Source organism: Uloborus diversus, chromosome 4 (genome assembly GCF_026930045.1).
Source record: "Uloborus diversus isolate 005 chromosome 4, Udiv.v.3.1, whole genome shotgun sequence".
Lineage (NCBI taxonomy): Eukaryota > Metazoa > Arthropoda > Arachnida > Araneae > Uloboridae > Uloborus > Uloborus diversus.
The window spans coordinates 94145782-94158777 of NC_072734.1; positions in this window are offsets into that span (position 1 = coordinate 94145782).

The window sequence follows — 12996 nt, forward strand, 5'->3', positions numbered from 1 at the left end:
ATTATCCGAGAAATTTCAGGGCACTATGATATTGTTTGGCAACATTTAGGGGAAGTAAACCCGAAGCAAGTAGCCTTTTGAATTGCTCTTCTTTAAGACTGGTAAGAATCTGAGGTTCTTGTAAGAATCTTCAAATATCGACTTAGAGGCAGTAATCAGTTTCTTATCATACGCTTTTTTAAGGTACGACGCTAACAAAGTTGTCGCTGGTTTTGTTATAATTTTTCGAATTTCTTTAGTTTCGCTTACACGTACATAATTCCTAATATGTCTTCGTTGGTTTTAAATATTTATTTTGTGATATTTATCAAAAATATTTAAGAAGTGGCTTTGCATTTCAAGACTTAGATTCAAGGTTATGGGAGGATGACATACATTTTTGTATTTTAGCCAAGTGGGCACCCGCGTGGCCTGTATTTGAGCAAATTAGCAGATAGCTTAGCAGATCAACTTATTTAGTAAGTAGTAAGTAAGTACAAAAGAAAAACGCCTCAGACGTCGTGAAATTGTTATTAAATGTCGCCATGTTTAGCAGACAAAGCAGATCCTAATTCTGTTCCAAACAATACCAAAGTAAGTAACCAAAGGTAACTGAGGTTGAAGCAACTGCAGGAAATAATGAGCAAGATCCTGATGTATAGAGCATTGTCTATAAACGCTGTGAGTTACGTCAGCGTCCAAGATTAAATTTCATATATTTAATCCTACCCGCTTTATACCCACTCCAAGAGCAGAGCAGATTTTCAGAAATATTAAGTTTATTAATAACTTTTATAATAAAAATAAGTATTTTCATAAACTTGCTTTTAAAATTTTAACAGTTATACCTACAGAAAGTTATAAATGCTAAAAAAAAAGTACATCATGTAAACATAAACTTTTTCTTTACTATCAAAGTTAACGCAACCACTGTGGGCTTACTTCCTCTACTTACAAAGCACTCCACCTTTCGATACTCAAATAAGGATCAGATTAGTTTCAGAAATCCAAAGTTCTCTTACACCTTAAACCTCGCCCTACTTTAAAAGGACTTTACCACCAGTATACCTAAACACCAGTTTGATTTCTAATGATTTCTCGATTCATTAGTTGGAAAATTGCATTACGCGATTATTGACAGAGGACAATGGGTGCTAGCTTGAGAGTGGGCGACCCAGAATTTTTGAAACTATAGTTCAATCGATTTTTTCAGAAAGGGCATAAGTTCTACAGAAATCCATTGAACTTACCGAGGCCTTCGAGATAGGAAGGCCATCCAACTAGCAAATGACGTCATCGTTTGTCGATCCACAATGATATTGGGAAGTGAGCACTTCGATTAATATTTTGGTTAAATAAAACTATTTGGTTTATTTATTATTGACTTCTGTTATTTTAGTAGCATTACAAGTTCTACTTTTTCATTTGAAAACATAAAAAGGAACCGATAATCATACATTAAAAAATACACTGAGCTTAATTCATTATATTTGACATAAAAACATTTATAAGTATTACAAAGTATTCAAATAACTAAACACGATTTTATTTTACAATCATGTTAAAACAAAGTGATCAATAAACACAGTTTTATTTTTCATTGGAAATTGTTTTTTAACTAATCGCATTTTAACTACTCGTATATTGTATTGAAACATTAAGTCTTAAGAAGTATTCAAATAAATAAATGAACTTTCATTTTACAATTACATCAAAACAAAAAATAATATTACTATTGTATTTGAATAAGAATTAAATGAAATTTTAAAAAATAAATAAACATTTTTACTTAAGAAAACGGGAAACATGACTGCAATATGTTTCAAAGACATAACATCAAATTAAAGTACATAATACCATATTATTAATGTTAACTTAGCTGAGCAAATTTATGCTTTTCAAAAGACGTGAATGCTTGGGTGCCATCCCCCAAAGTAGACGGTGCCCTACCCCCTTCAATTATGAAAATTTCAAAAAAAAATAAAACCCAAAACATCTCCATCTCCCTTAAAATTTCAAGGGCACAGTTATTTATAACTATAGCCGTTGAAAAGCTATCATTACTATGAGACTATGATTCCGACCCCCCCCCCCCCCTTCGGTGGACACTCTCGAAAAATTACACAGGAATTCAACTTGAAAAATGTTAATTAAAGAATGTATAATACAACATCATGAATACTGTATGTTGTACATCCAAAAAATGTATTCAATATCTAAACAGCCTTTTTTTTTTTTTTGGAATTCGGCTACTTTTCCATTTTCAGCTTTTTCTGCTGCTAATGATTCTTGTGTGTGTGTGGGGGGGGGCTTTAATAGTTCATCATTTTAGGCTTTTGAAAAATTATTTTAAAAAGCATTAATTGATGACAAAGTAACCTTTTTCAAAAAACTTTTCATAGAATGACCATTTTAGCAACTTTCTTTAATACTTAAAACCTCATATATGTTAAATTTAGATCAACATTTTGCTGAGTATGCTCTTTTAGGAAATCAATGTGACAGTTTTGTGACAGGGGGAAGGGAGGGGATAACAAGAAGTGTGACATCACGCGTTGTTTATAACAATATGCTCATGTTGAACAGCGTTACATGTAACAAGGAGGAGGGGGGGGGGGGGGAATTTGCTCAAAAGTTTGCATAATACTTTATAGACAGCCCCTTAATTCAATTTATGTTACAGTTTCAGAGTTCCTGAAAACTTATTAACAGAAAACCCAAGGAGTTCAAAAAATATGTAGTTCAAGATATTTTGCCCTTTTTAAGCATAAACAAACAAGCACAGAGCATTTGGCAAAAACACGTTGTGTATCCACTGCTCAAAACTAATCTTTCGCAAGCTCAGAAATTATGAATACCGTTAACTTAACCACAATGTGTGCATAAATATCATAAAACTTAATGACAACAGTTAAAAAAAACCGTATATATTTTTTTAATTTACGCACAGAACCAGCTTGTTTGAATAACATTGCAGGGGCGTAGTTGGGGGGAAATGTTTGAGTATCGGACCCACGACCTCCGGCGTTCAAATCTAATCTTCTATCTCAGAACTACGGAAGCCCATCAAGGAATGTTTTTTGATCAAAATAACACATGCTAGCGTATGAAACAATTTAATCGAAACGGGAAATATAAGATTAGTTCAGTTAAAAGCCTGTTTCAATAAACTTGTTTACATATTAACTGAATATCAACACCAAGTTACGTTGCTTCTGATAGCAACAAGTATATTTGCAGAAATTTTTGACATATGTATATTGTCAGCTTGGAAAATCCATTTCGAATAAATGCGTGTACAAAGTTGAAAAAATAAAGAAATAAAAAGTTGCAAGTTAACCGTTTCAAATATTAAAGCAGTATACTAAAATTACAAATTACAGACAAAGATATCAGAAAGGAAACTGACAATTGTTCGTGTAATGGAGGAAAACGTAAGTAATCTTAACTGCATAAAATGTAAATTTGTTTATCTGAGAAAAGTACTTTCCTCCGAACTTTAAAATTTATTCCATGAGACGCCCAGCTTTTTTCTTCACATGCAGGTTGTTCGGAAGCGGAAATCGCTGACTCAAATTCACTCAGCAGACACTTATATTATATATATATTTTTTAATTGCCTCTACATTCCGGTACGTGGAAAGGATGAGATAAATCCAACAGTATTGTATTCAAAAATATGCAGCCGAAGTTAATATTTCCTATTTCATCTATTTCAACCAGACCAAGAAGCACTATTGTTTAACTGGTAGACTGCACTGCTTTCAAAGTTTCGCGCCAAGTTCAAAGATCGACTACTGGTGGCGTAACGAAGCGGGGGGGAGGGGAGTTGTCTGGCCTGTTATCACGTGGGTCTCGAACTTACGCCCTTTCTGAAATAATCGATTCAGTTGGGGTAACCTAATCTGGCAGTAGCGTAAAAGATACGTGATCCTGATGACAGTATTACAACGCTGCCAGGTTAGGTTTGCCATATCTATAGCTTGACAGCACTAATCTTAAGAGAGAATATTTGGCAAATGTACGTGAGTGATTGACAGCATGTGGCACCCTAAAATTTCTTTAAGGTACTGTATAAGGGATTAAAAAAAAAAAAATAAGATCATAAAATCGTCAGTTTTAATATTTTGAGTAAAACTACTCCAATATAGAAACTAATTCGGGCCAAAAAATTTGACCTTAATGTAGCAACTAATTTTGAACGTAGGGAGCATTAAGTGCTGTTTGTTCTCTTATCGGCAGTCCGTTTTTTAACATGAAGGACTGCCGACGAATGCAACATTCACACTGCGTCCATACATCCGTCTCCGACCGTATGCTTTTCACCCTAAAACCAGTTTTCGGCCGACGTTGCCATGACAGCAAGCCGTATTGTACGGACCCGTCGACGGGACGAGAAGCCAGATATTTGACGGCTCTGACGTCCGTAGAGTTGGGCGTCGCATTTCATTGGTCTCCACGAGATGAGCCACTGCCTTCTTTGAGCGCGCTCTCTCTATTGGGTGAGAGACTGACATGTGCCGTTTTCGCGTTCGCAAAGTATGAATGCTTTTCCCTTTTCGGAAAACGTTACTCTGTCCGCTTGACGTGGCGAACGTGATGTGCGGACGCTGTTTGAATTACGCTGAAAGCAGAGTAGCATTCACATACGGTCGCCGTACATCAATCACGTGACTAAATACATCCGCCAGAGAGAAGAGAGCACCGCTTGGCGGAAACCAATGAAATGCTGTTCTACTTTTGACGGCCGTCAGATATCAAGGTTCTTCTGATCGAAACGGGTCCCGTTCCAAGATAACTTACTGTCATGGTAACCAGCAAAGGAAACCTGTTTCGGGAGGAGAAAAACATGATAGACGGAACGGACGGCCGATATGTGAACAGGCCCTTAAACTTGATTCACTGTATTTTGAAGCCGACCGCCTCGTCTAGTAGTCAGAGAAATCTGACTGTGGATGGAAAGGTCTTGGGCTCTAATCCCGGAATGGGCATGAATGCACTTTCTCTCTCCTGTTCAAGTCCTTTCTGTGTGGGAATTTTGTTCTGCTGTGAATGGTTGCGTGCCAAATAAACCGGTAAGTAAGGCATTTGTGCATTGTGGAAATCGGACTTCACACCAAATTACGGTACTGTTGGTAAAGTGAAGCGGCGCATCCCAAATTGCTACACTAGCTGGCACAAGACAACAACTGCAGAAGTGAATTTTGATAAACTGAAAGGGAAATTCGCCTTAGTATATTAAAGCATTCTTTTGATTTTGTGAAACACTAAAATCGCTCAATAAAAATATTCAGACAGTTTTTATCAAAATGTGACTTAGAATTTTGACAGACGTAGCAAATAACACCATTCAAGCTTAGAAAGGTTGAAAGTTATTTTCCAAAGTTTTCTTGCAGGGAGAGAAAGTGCTGTAGAGTTAAGCTTAGTAGAAATATATCGAATAGTTTCAAATTCCTTTTGACAACTTGACTTTCTTGCGAAAAATTTTAGAATAGATAATATACTCTTAGAAGACATGAGGGTGTGTGCCTATCTTTTATTTTAGCCTTTTAGAATCTTGAACAGAGCTCTGAAAGAGTCAATATTGCGTTATCTGGGACCGTGAGATTTAAAGTAATAAGATTTAAGCCGTGAAAATGCATTTCAATGCAAATTTGAATTTTCTGGCGTCTATAAATATCTAACTCTCAACTTACTAAGAAGAAAGTTAACAAGGTTTTAATCTCAAAAAAAATATTAACATTAATTTTTATTCTCAAGAAAAAAAAATCCACATAAGAGCAATAATTAAATAAATAATAATGATAATAACAAAAACTGAAAGGGTTTTTTTTTCTAATAGCTGTGGTGACAGATTTACTGATAAATAGTAAAAACAGATAATACTGTTTACTGCAGACAATATTCTCTTAAGACACTATTATTATTGCTCCAACCGATACATTAATTTTTCTTAAGAATACACAAACATTTTTATTGATACTAAATTGCAAGAAGGATGACGTTGTCTCTTCCCATCTCTTTGATTATTTTTATGTACCTAGCTATTTATTAAAATGTGATTAAATATAATAGAAATAATCTTGACAGACGATATTGATTTAACTTGATGCAAACAATATATCTTTAACTAAATGAAGTTATCGAATTTTTGGCAACATGAATAGGCATTAAATTTACCAGTATTTAAGAATGAAGCATTTACAGGGTGTTTTTAGAATTTATTTTTATTATTTGCGTTGTTTGAAAATATTTAATTTTGTTTTTGACTCAGCTAAAATAGAAAAATTTCTTTCTCCAAATGATTCCGATAGACAAATTAAACTTCGAAATAAATTTTTAGTATGAATCACTAAAATGTTGCTTGAATGGAAATTGTTCAGTTTTCATTAATTTAAAAATAATTTTATAACAAATGTCATTGTAATATGATCCTTTCAAGGAGGATAGTCTTCAACGTCTTTTTCTTGGAGTAAAGACCATAATGATAGATATTTCAAATAAATAAAAAAACTAAAATTCTGCATAGGAAAAAAAAGATTACCGGAAAACAAGACATGTGTTTTTTTTTTTTCTTTAATTTAACATTGAGAATGTTTGGCATTTTGTATTTAAAATAACCACATTATGCTTGATCAAATTTTTGAGGCACACTTTCGATTTTCAATACGTGAAATACGCTTGTGCAGGGCGTTAAAAATAATTGTGTAGACATAAGGTAAGAGCTCCAGTAGTCGGCCATTTAAGAAAGCGATTGTTATTTTTGCTAATCAAAAAATTTCAGCAATCAAAACAACAACAGAAATATTGTAAAACATTGTGCTATACTTTTCTGATAATGGTTCACTAAATTGTTTCAGAAATAAAAACATTTTTATTTTAAAAACTAACTTATTGTTTATACGAGAAAATGCTCCAGTAGTCGGCCATATAGAAATCGAGTGCACGGCCATGTATGAGCCCAGTAGACGGTCGTTTCATTTTCATTATAGGGTATGAGTGAATAAATTGAAAAAAAAAATATTGCGAAACTTACAGCACAGCATTGTACTTACAAAATTAATTATCCCAATATTATTATAAAATAATTCTGCATTCAGGATGTCTTCGCAACATCTATGTTTATATTATTTTTCAATTTGCAACCAGTTTGAATATGCACCATATGTAATGAATTTTTTACTATTTATCTTCTACATCACATGCTAAAGTAGTATCATATACTGCAAAAATAAAAATTAAAAAACGGAAAAGACCTCGGTTTTTGGGAAAGCAATTTTGAAAACATGAGAACGAGGATGCTGCCCTCCCCCCTCCCTTCTGGCGAAAAAGGTTTCTGTATTAACTAGGTCTCGACCGATGGCATTTTTTGGCCGATGGGCCGATGCCGATTGTTGGCCGATTGTTCAAAGATGGCCGATTGTTTTTCTCCAAATGGCCGATTGCCGATGGCCGATGTCGATGGCCGATGGCAAAAAAAACAATCGAACGAAAATAAATTGCTAAGATTGTCAGGGATTTGAAGGATCCTTCCCCCTCCCTTTCTAAATCTTGCCACTATTTTCCTGATGTTAAAAAAGAAAGTTTTTGTTTTATTAGGAGGTTTTCAAGAAACACCCTTATAATCAAGTGTTAACTTTTTCTGAAAACGAAATTTAGAAAAATTCATTGTTTTCTTTCTCCTCGAGTTAACCTCTACAGTAGAAAAAACATTGGTTCCATGATTTTCCTCCGCCATCCCCTCACTGAGAAACAAGGAATTGTACTGATATGCTATCAAGAAAACCTCTTGTTTGGTATCTAAGTAATTTTATTCTGGTAGTGATACGAGAGACTTACATTTCTAAGATATTTTCTTTTTGCTTGCAAATATAGATTAAAAATATACTATCCTTTTTGGGAAAATACGTTTGTTTTTCCAAAATATTAAGGGTAAATTTGCCGCTCCTAAAAAAAGCCTCCCGGGGCGAACCACCCCCTCCGCCCCACCCTAACTACGCCACTGGGTCTCACTCCCCCCCCCCTCTATCACCTCAACTATATTTGGTCAATACAAGTATAATGCAATCGGAAAACCGGGATTTGAAACTGAAGCAGGTTTTTAAGTGAAAGTAAAGCAAGTTCGTACGCAAAATATTACTGCTACACACATAACTTTACTTTGAGTGTGTTATTATTAGAACTCATGAAATCAAAGAAGCAAAGAACTAATATACATTAATTTGAGGAAATCTATGATCTAAGTGAGATTGGCATGTAAGACTAGCTACGTTGGTAGGAGGACTGCCATTGTTTGTGATTGATAAATTTTTTATTTATTTTTTTTTTATTTATTTATTTATTTTTTTTTTTTTTTTTGCCCAAAAAATTTTTGGGGCGAGATGCAGGCCGCCAAAGATGGCGGTCCTGTCATGATTTCTCACTTGGGATTATCGTCAAAATCTTTAAAGTACATTATCTCAGGAACGGCAAAACGTATTTTGTTGCGGTTTGCTTTATTTGAAAGGATATTTTTTCTTGTTTAAAAATATATATGCAACATTTTGAAATATGATCTTTAGTTTTTTCCCACATTCTTTTGAAAAAAGTTAAAATACTTTTTAAAATTTTCCTTAAAGATGCCAATTTAAATTTTTTAATTTTTTTTCAGATTTTATTAGTATTACTGAGCACTATGTTCCCTGAAAAGGAGAGTTTCCACTTTTTGTTTGGGATATTTTGAGGCATTTGAAGAAATGGATGTTTTTAAGGAACTCTTTACGTAATGGCAGACCTGAAAATTAAAATAAAAAATAAATAAATCGCAACAAGTGGCCAAAAAGCACTTAAGTTAAGTTATATTGCGAAATTATCGTTTTTAGTCTCCACGTTATCCAGGAGTTTTATTTTTTATGAAAACAATACCGCAGTCTCCATTCGATTCGCTGCATTTCCCCCACGCAATCTTTCAGCGTAGCGCCAAAAGAATCATTAAGCCATCTTGTTCTCACTAAATTGAATATCCTGAACCAAATGGTAACTCAAAATGAAAATTTTGCTATATGACTGAATTGAAAGGGTTTTCTGGCCACTTGCTGCGAAAAAAAATTTTGAATTTTCAAGTTTGCCTTTACGTAAAAATTCATTAAAAACCCTCATTTTTTCAAATGCCTCTAAAATCTGTTACACGAAAAAGTAGAAGCTCTCCTTTTCAGGGAACGTAGTGCTCAATAGTACTAATAAATATTAAAAAAATTAAATTTTTTGAAATTGGCGTTTTCGAGATAAGTCAAAAAAAATATTTTAAACTTTTTTTTTTCAAAAGAATGTGGGAATTTTTTTTTCAAATTTTTTTTTAATATTTTCTTAAACAAAAAAATATTCTTAAAAAAAAACAAAAACAAACCGCAACAAAATATATTCTACCTTTTCTGCGATAATGTACTTAAAAGCCTTTTACGAAAATCCCAAGTGAGAAATCATGACAGGGCCGCCATCTTTGGCGGCCTGTAGTATCTCGGCCCAGGAATGTTTTGGGCAAAACAAAAAAAAAAACGTACTTCTTAATTAATTTTTTAGGAATTTTAACATACGTTAAACTCAAAAAAGAAAAAAAAATCCGAGACCATCAAGTTACGCTCCTTGTTGAATTGACATTGATTCTACCTTATGATAAATGTTTTACAAGTTCCGTGACAGAGAAAGAGGGTCCCAAAATGTATTTCAACGGGCCCCCAACTTTTAACTGCGCCGAAGCGATACAGAAAGACTGCATTACTGTGATTCACATTACAATTATCGAAAAGTTAAAAATTACTGCGGTTCAACGGGAATCTAACAAAATCACAAAAATCGGTTTTGCCATCTCATATTTGTTTCCAAGTTGGTCTCCAATTCGGCAATGTATCCCCAAATGATCAGTCTCAGACGCAATATAGTTTTGCATTGAAATAAGTAATTGATAGCCACAAAAAATGAGTAAATAGACCTTTTAGAACACCCGATTGAAAACAAAAAGGGAATTGCACAACTCGAACGTACGCAGACCCCACATACGAAATCTTAACCTGCTACAGGTTACCATTTTTGAGTTATGACTTATGAGAGATACATACGCACATCCAGCCGCAAAAAACAACGCAATAATTAACTTGTATGTACCTGAATGCAGTAGTAAAAATTCTTTCAGGGGTGACTAAAATAGAAATTCATACTGAAATTCAAGTAAAAAATTTTATATTAAAGCAATAACTCTCTTTACTTTGTATTAAAAAGTAAAACAGCGAAGGTCCTTTTTTTCGAAAACATCGGCCAATTCCATCGGCTTTTCGATGTTTTTTTAAGGCCGATGGGCCGATGTTTCCTCCAAATTATCATCGGCTGCCGATGCCGATGGCTAAATTATTGAACCATCGGCGCCGATGCGTCGGCCAGGCCGATGCATCGGTCGAGTCCTAGTATTAACTGTGTATGCTAAGATAAGGATTGAATAAAAAAGTTGATAGAATTCATGATCCATGATTAGTGATCGATATGATTGACTCTTGATTGGTCCATGTTAACTAGAACGAAACTTTAACATATGGAATCTAAAACTAAAACTGTAGTTTTGGAAATAATTTCATCTCAAAATGAAGAAAATAAAAATCCTTTCGAAAAGCTCTAAAATAATTGGCAATCATTGGCACATCTAAAACAAAATTTATCATAAAAAGGTACTTTTGTTGCGAAAGAACTGGAGTAAGACGAATCAGTTTTTCTGGGGCGGGTGGGGAGGCAAAGGATTTGAATTCAACGCATTTTATAGAAAATAAGAGTCAAAATATACAAGAAAAATGCCTACTTAAATTATGTTTTAAAAATAGAGAGGGTCAATTGCCCCACCCCCTCTGATTACCCAAATGACGGTCCTGTACGTATGTAAATTTAAATTTAAAAATGGGGGATGTCATGAAGATAATCTTACGGCTTTCAACAAGAACATTAGTAAACAAGGAATAAACTAAAATGGAGTGGGTAGCAACGTAATGCAACTTTGAAACCATGTTATTTTAAAACAAACTCAGCAAACTTTTAAAGAAGAAGTAAATTTTTATTTCCTTGTGAAGAAACCCAATAAATTAAGTATTTTGTAAGAAGCAGAAATAAAAAGTGGTACCAACATTTTGAATAATTAATCTAAATAGAACACAAGTTTCTTGAACCCCTTTGGTGAAGTAAATAGTTTAGCAAAATTATTATTTAGAACAATAAAAATAATAGTCACAGTTTAACGCTCATTGAAATAAGTTGAGCCAACGTAACTATTGAAGTATTACTCTTTATTCCTTATAATGGGAATGTTTATTTATTGCCGATTAAATACTAATTGCAATCCTTTGTTTTATCAATTTCATCAATATATCATGATTATATTTTAAAAAATCCGATAAATTACCTTTTGGTGATGACAAGTTGAGTATTAGAACTTATATTCTAAACGCAACAACGGACTGAATTTACAACCTGTTTTCAACCCTGGTTTTGAGAATTCTAAACTAAAATCAACATTAGAAGCAGTAAAATGATGAAGCAACTCTTTTTGTCAAGTAAAAGTTAAAGCACAAAATTTTAACATTTTCTTTTCAAGAAATAACGTTAGAAAGAGAATTTTTACTCAAAGCAGCTAAATTTTGGCTGCATTAATACTTATTTTAATTACTATTTGATGAACATTAAAAAATCCATATCAAGGAAGTCGACTACTGGATAGATCAACCAAACAGTACAGAACCAGTGGTCAATCTTCCATGGCCGACTATTGGCAATGCATAAGAATTCAATAGCCAGTGGTCGGCTACCCCTCTAAAAATAGTTGAGTCGAAGAAGGAGTTAATTTTTAATTGAATCGTTATGTTATACAATCCATTAAAACATAAATAAAAGCAAATTTACAGTAGAACGAAAAAAAAGAAAGGGACTTAACATTTAAAGATGATGTGTCTTCTTAACAAAAAAAATGAGCAGAATCGCAAACTGGGATGATGGGCACACCATTTAAAATAAAATGATTCATTACTACTTAATAAAAATTACTTACAACTTCACTGTTATTGGATGTAAATTGGGGTTAGTAAAGGATTGTGGGAATGCATCATGTCCGATTTTGAGTTACACATATTCTATTTATAAGCAGTTTTATGTCCATGTGGCCGACTACTGGAGCATTTACCCTACATTTAAACATTTCTTATAATGTTTGGATGAAAAACGTTATTGAATAAAATTACTAATGTCAGTGGCCTCGCTACGTCAGGGGAGGGATGGGGCGGTCCGTCCTGGGTGTTATCCATCTGCGGGGTAACATCCAAAGTGGATTTGCAATATTTTGGAAAATATGAAGCTAAAATGCATTTTTAAGACTACAAACTTGAAAATTTTCGGGCGGAAAACCCCTGGACCCCCTTTTTCCCACCCCACGTCATGGAGTGGATACTATAATTTTGATTAGGTTCATGTTGTCAATGCTTAGATCTAGTAGTAACTTCCTCTTAAGCCAAAAACTGAACTCCATTCCCTGTGTTCGAGATACATCTTCTTCTATACATATAATAAAATAAGATGTTTGTGTGTGTGTGTGGCGCGCTTCCCGGGAAAACGGTAAGGCCTAGAAAGATGAAATTTGGCATACAAGTACAGTTTCTGCCGAAGATGTGCACCTCGGGCTTCGATTTTTAATATTTTAGTTAGAAAAAAAGTTATTTAATGCTTCATGTGTATTTTTGCCCTTTTTAGAACTTAATACCTCACAGACCCCGAACCAATAGCACAACACAAATATTTTTTTACTATTGTGTTGGAAATTTAATTTTAAATATGATGAATGAAGAAATTTTGAAGATAGAGCTATTTTTGTATTTTTTATAAATTTTTGGAAAAACCTTCAGTTTTCATTTTTTTCTGGGTTTTATATTTTTCTAATATCATTCTGCGAGAAGTATCAAAGCCTCATTTCTAAAATTTAAGTTGGTAATAGTAAAAACATTTCGCCCTCATCAG